The following is a 6,135-nucleotide window of genomic DNA, read 5'->3' on the forward strand; positions in this document are numbered from 1 at the left end:
GATTTACACATATATATGTGATATATATGTATGATATATATATACACATATATGTGATATATATGTATGATATATATACATATATATGTGATATATGTGTGTGTATATATATACACATATATACACATATATATGTGATACGTGTGTGTATATATATATATATATATACCCTTGAAGGAAGAGCTTCACCCTGAAAAGGGAAGAGGAAAATGCTTGGAGGGGAGGGGTGGCGGGTTGGTGTTTGATCTCTGCTCTGGTGCTGGGCGGGGGCTTAGGAGTTGAGCCAAAGGCACCAGCGACACTTGGCAGCAATGGCTCTCTTCTCAGGGATCAGCTTCACCATGGGCAGTAAGAAATCTGTGAAGCCAGCTGCCTCTTCCTGAGAAACACTCATACTTCTCCAGTGGAACCTCAAAAAAACCCAAGGTTTTCAGCTTTGTGATGTTTTTCAGGTCACATTTTTGGTGAAAAATTCCTTGGAATGCTTCCTTGGCACAGTGAGCTTGTGAGTCACCTTCCCCAGAAGTTCTGTGATCAATGCAATGTGATCTTCATCTTGAGTGTGCTCTTCCCCTGAAAGGGGTTCAAGCAAGGTGTCACCTGTAGCCAGCTCAAAGGCCATACATGCTGGGCTCCAAATGTCAGCAGGGGGTTATAGCCAGACCAAAAAACGTACAAACAAAAGGCCCAGTTTTCACAATTGACAGGACATTTTAATAAGGAGAGAGAACCTGTAACTTCATTTGGAAATGCTTCTCCAGCAAATAAGGGCTTTCTCCACTATCATTTAAGGAACCAGATGAATTAGAAGATGTAGAAAGCTGCACCTGTGGAACCTGATCTTCCAAGTACCTCATATGCCTTTACTGAGCTTAATAATAATATTGTCAAATTGCCATCATCTCACTGAAGGATTTCTATTTGCTGTCCATTAAAGATAGACCCCTGAATACATTTTTATTTTTATTTTTATTTTTTTGAGATGGAGTCTCACTCTGTCGCCCAGGCTGGAGTGCAGTGGTGTGATCTCAGCTCACTGCAGACTCCACCTCCTGGGTTCAAGCAATTCTCCTGCCTCAGCCTCCCAAGTAGCTGGGACTACAGATGTGCAAAGCCACACCTGGCTAATTTTTGTATTTTTAGTAGAGATGGGGTTTCACCATTTGGCCAGAATGGTCTTAATCTCCTGACCTAGTGATCCGCCCACCTCAGCCTCCCAAAGTGCTGGGATTACAGGTGTGAGCCACCGTGCCCAGCCCATTTTTATTCTTTCTACTTAGTGCATTATCTCCTTTCTTCGTAAATGCAGTATAATAAACAAATTACTTCATAACCTAAAAATTATATTTAATGCTATAAAATTTAAAGTACAAAACAACAAAAAAGGAGAAATTGCTAGTAAATCATCAAAAGTAAGAAAATCATCCATAAAAAATTATTTTAAAGAAAATAAAAATGAGGGGGGAAATAGAAAAGATGAGTCAATTAAAAATAATTACTAGTATGGTGATGTTTTCATGTTCAGTATTAATTCCATCATGCACAAATAATCTAAGCACTTCAATGGTAAAATTATTCAGCCATGAGATCAAGGTCAACATCAAAACGTTATGTTGATATTTTATGTGTTTAAACATTGTTTATCCATTCTGTAGTCAATGACCTTTTTTTTCAATTATGGGCTATTAAGTCTTCTATGAGCGTTCACATGCAGGTCTCTGTGAAAATATATGTTCTCATTTTCCTTAGGTAAACAGTTAGAAGTAGGATTAATGGCTTGCATGGTGGCTTATCTTGGTCAACTTGTATTCTTACCTTATGTGTAGTTTTCAGGGATGTGGAACAACTCGTGCTCACACTTTACTTCCGGTACATTCACTTTTTTTTTGGAAAGCAGCTTTATAGCTTCTTGTCAAAGTAAATACATACTTACTTCATGACCCAGAAATTTTACTTCTAGATATGAACCCCAGACAGATAAAAATATGCATGCATGCATTGCCTTTCCACAGTATTGTTACAAATTACCAAAAACTTGGTGGCTTAACATGATTTATTTTTCCTTCATAGTTCTTGAGGCCAGAAGCCCAAAATCAGTTTCACTGGGCCAAAATCAAGGTGTCAGCAGGGCTGCACTCCTTCCAGAGGCTATAGTAAAGAATGTTAGATTCTTGCTTCTTCCACTACTGATGGCTGTCAGTGCTTTAACCTCCACCTCCATCACCTCCATGGCCACACTGCATCTTCTTCAGCCTGTGTATGCTGTCTCACACTGACTCTTTCTTTTTCTTATTTATTGATTTATTTTAAGACAGTCTCGCTCTGTCGCCCAGGCTGGAGTGCAATGGCATGATCTCGGCTCACTGCAACCTCTGCCTCCTGAGTTCAAGTGATTCTCCTCTCTCAGCCTTCCAAGTAGCTGGGATTACAGACACACTCACCATGCCCTGCTAATTTTGTATTTTTAGTAGAGTCAGGGTTTCACCATGTTGGCCAGGCTGCTCTTGAACTCCTGACCTCAGGTAATCCCCCCATCTCGGCCTCCCAAAGTGCTGGGATTACAGGCATGAGCCACTATGCCCAGCTTCCATTGTCTTTTTATAAGGATGCTTGTTTTGGCAATTTAGGGTCCATCCAGATAATCCAGGATAATTACTTCATCTCAAGATTGTCCATTTAATGACATCTGCAGATAATATTTATTTTTTGTCATGAAAGACAATTAGGTCCTAGATACATTATGAGGTTATTTTTCAGTGAGTACTGAAATATCATACTTGAAATACTATACTGGTCTGTACTTGAATGCTCATTAAACTTTATTTTTAAAAGCCTCGAAATGAAAATAGCCCATATGTCAACCAGCCAGTGAATACATAAATTGTGGTCTATCCCTAAAACAGAATGCAACTTAGTATTGAACTTGTGACACACACATCTACTTGGGTAAATTTCAAAAGCTTAATGTAGAATGAATGAAGCCAGACACAGAAGAGTAAAGACAGCATGATGCCCTTAAATGAAGCACTAAAATTGTGTTGGCCTTCATCTAAAAAGTCAGTAACATTTCTCGGGTGATAGGAATCTTCCATATTTCGATCAGGGTATAGTTATGTGTTGCATACATTTCGTACATTATTCTGTACACTTACAATACTCTTTTCATTGCATATAGATTTTACCTAAGGAAAGACTTGAATTTTGACTAAATCACATTGATTTAAAATATTAAAAGCTTATAAAATATTTTAAATATTATTAAGTAATTTCCAAGTGGGGAATTCTAAGTGTAAGACAATTAGTCACCAAAGATTAAAAACAAGATGGCATTGGCTGAATTAAAAATGTCCACTGATGGATGACTAAATAAAGGACGTGGTATATACATACAGCGGAATGTCATTCCACCTTACAAAAGAAGCAAATCCTGTTGTAAGTGACAACATGGATTAACCTGGAGGGCATTTTGCTGAGTAAGATAAGCCAGTCACAGAACAAATATTGTGTGATTCTGTGTATATGATATTGTATTAATTAATTAATTTCACACTGCTATAAAAAATACCCAAGACTGGGTAATTTATAAAGGAAATACATTTAATTGACTCACAGTTCTGCATGGCTGAGGAGGCCTCAGGAAACTTACAATCATGGTGGAAGGGGAAGCAGACATCTTCTTCACATGGTGGCAGGAGAGAAGAGAGAGAGTGAAGGAGGAACTTGTCACTTATAAACCATCAGATCTCACGAGAACTCACACACTATCATGAGAACAGCATGGGGGGAACCACTCCCGAGATCCAATCACTTCCCACCAGTTTCCTCCCTCAACGCCTGGGATTACAACTCAGGATGAGATTTTGGTGAGGACACAAAGCCAAACCGTATCAGACGTATTTAAAACAGTAAAACTTGCCGGGCGCAGTGGCTCCCGCCTTTAATCTCAGCACTTTGGGGGGCCAAGGAGGGTGGATCATGAGGTCAGGAGATCGAGACCATCCTGGCAAACATGGTGAAAGCCTGTCTCTACTAAAAATACAAAAATTAGCTGGGTGTGGTGGCGGGCACCTGTAGTCTCAGCTACACGGGAGGCTGACGCAGGGAAATCGCTTGAACCCTGGAGGCGTGGGTTGCAGCGAGCTGAGATAGCACTACTGCACTCCAGCCTGGCGACAGAGTGAGACTCCATCTCAAAAAATAAAAACAAATAAAAATTTTTTAAAAAGTAAAACTCATATTAACAGAGAGGAGAATGGTGGTTTCCAGGTGCTGGTGGAGAGAGAAATGGAGGGCTATTGTTCAACAGGTATACAGTTTTGGTTAGATGAATACATTAAAACATAAGAAAATGTGTAAGCATAGGAGTGTTTGCATATGTGTATGATAATTATTTTATGTAAATGTTGGTGGCAAGCAGTGTAGCATCATCCAGCAGCCCAGTGTTTCTTAATCTATTTCATTTGCAAAGGTATATTTAAAATATAGGCATGTGTGAGATTTGAGGGCTGAAAATATTTCAAGCTTCATCAGTGAATTAAGTAGCCATGTGAGGAAACTGGAATTAAGCAATGCTACATTCCTCGTTTTACATTATTTTCATCTATTCATCAAATTTATGTCAGTCTAATCCTGACAAGGTAGAACTAGACATTAGTCTCATCCAAAATAAAAAGGTTAGGATATCATCCCAAATAAATCAACCAGAGATTGCTGAGCTTAGGAGAAAGTGCAATTTCCTGCTTGACTGGCCAGGAAAAACTTTTTGCAAAATATGCATCAAGTGAACAGTGTGATAGTTTAAGATCATACAGTTTGTAAGTTTGTAAGTTAGCTAAACACTACCAGGATCTCAAAATACTAATTTAATCTTGGAAATGGCTGATCTTTAATTCTTCCTTCCAAATGCTCACGGATAGGCAAGGGCCTCAGTTGTCTCTTCGCTCCACATCTAGTAGAACATTTATGTATCTGTAACTTTGGGGAATAACGAAAGTGATAATGTTTATAAATTTATCTTGATGGTGCTGTTAGAAAGTCCAGTCCAGCTACCCTATCCAAAAAGAATAAACAATGGGAGAGAGGAAGTGGAAAGAACAGCAGGGCAAGACAGGACCCTTCCTTCCCCACAAATTCTGAAATATACACCCGACTCTTTCCTACCAGATCATAATTTTGCAGTAGTACATCAGTGTCCATGACAAAGCTGGTGAGACTCTATATTGAGCTAGTCAAACTTAGGCTGTAAGCAATTATTTTTTCTTAGAAACATAGGCCATGTAAAGACCAAGAAAGATAACAAATAATCTAATGTTCTTCATGGTAGTCACCTCCATAAGCTATCAAACAGTAATACAATTGAATGTGGCTTAAAAATTGTCTATAGGTCAAGAGTTCCTCATATGTAACATGGACTGAGAAAACCTAGCAGCATTATTTTCAGTTAAATACTTGCCAGAGAATGTTGGTAGAGCTCCCCAAATCTGATAGAGATATATAATTTGGGGTGGAGATGTTCATTTTTTGGATAAGGGATCAATGGTATAAAATATTGTATCAAAGGACACTTTGTTCAAAGTGTTATTACAAGATAACAATAAAGTATTTGTTGTCTATTTAATTTTAATTAATTAAACAAATACATCTGAGCGAGGTACTTTTATAAGGACAGGGTTATAGAAGTGATATAGTTCGGGTGTGTCCCCACCCAAATCTCATCTTGACTTGTAGCTCCCATAATCCTCACATATAGTGGGAGGGACCCAGTGTGAGGCAACTGAATCATGGGGCGGATCTTTCTCATGCTGTTTTCATGATAGTGAATAAGTCTCGCGAGATCTGATGGTTTTATAAAAGGGAGTTTCCCTGCACGCACTGTCTTTCCTGCTGCGATGTAAGATGTGATTTTGTTTCTCATGCACCTTCTGCCATGATTGTGAGGCCTCCTCAGCTATGTGGAACTGTGAGTACATTAAACCTTTTTCCATTATAAATTACCTAGTCTCATGTATGTCTTTATTAGCAGGGTGATAGACTAACACAAGAAGAGAAAAAAATGGACAACATTTTCTGGCCTCATTGAGCCTATATTCTACTGTGAAATGCATATAATATGCAGTGAATGAGTGAATATTTATA

General features: G+C 38.6%; 1 pseudogene; it reads right to left on the minus strand.

Moving 5' to 3' along the window:
- Positions 1–245: 245 nt before the first annotated feature.
- On the minus strand, positions 246–633 carry LOC129491935 (SRSF protein kinase 1-like; annotated as a pseudogene).
- Positions 634–6,135: the final 5,502 nt, after the last annotated feature.

Source organism: Symphalangus syndactylus, chromosome 1 (assembly GCF_028878055.3).
Source record: "Symphalangus syndactylus isolate Jambi chromosome 1, NHGRI_mSymSyn1-v2.1_pri, whole genome shotgun sequence".
In the NCBI taxonomy this organism is placed as follows: domain Eukaryota; kingdom Metazoa; phylum Chordata; class Mammalia; order Primates; family Hylobatidae; genus Symphalangus; species Symphalangus syndactylus.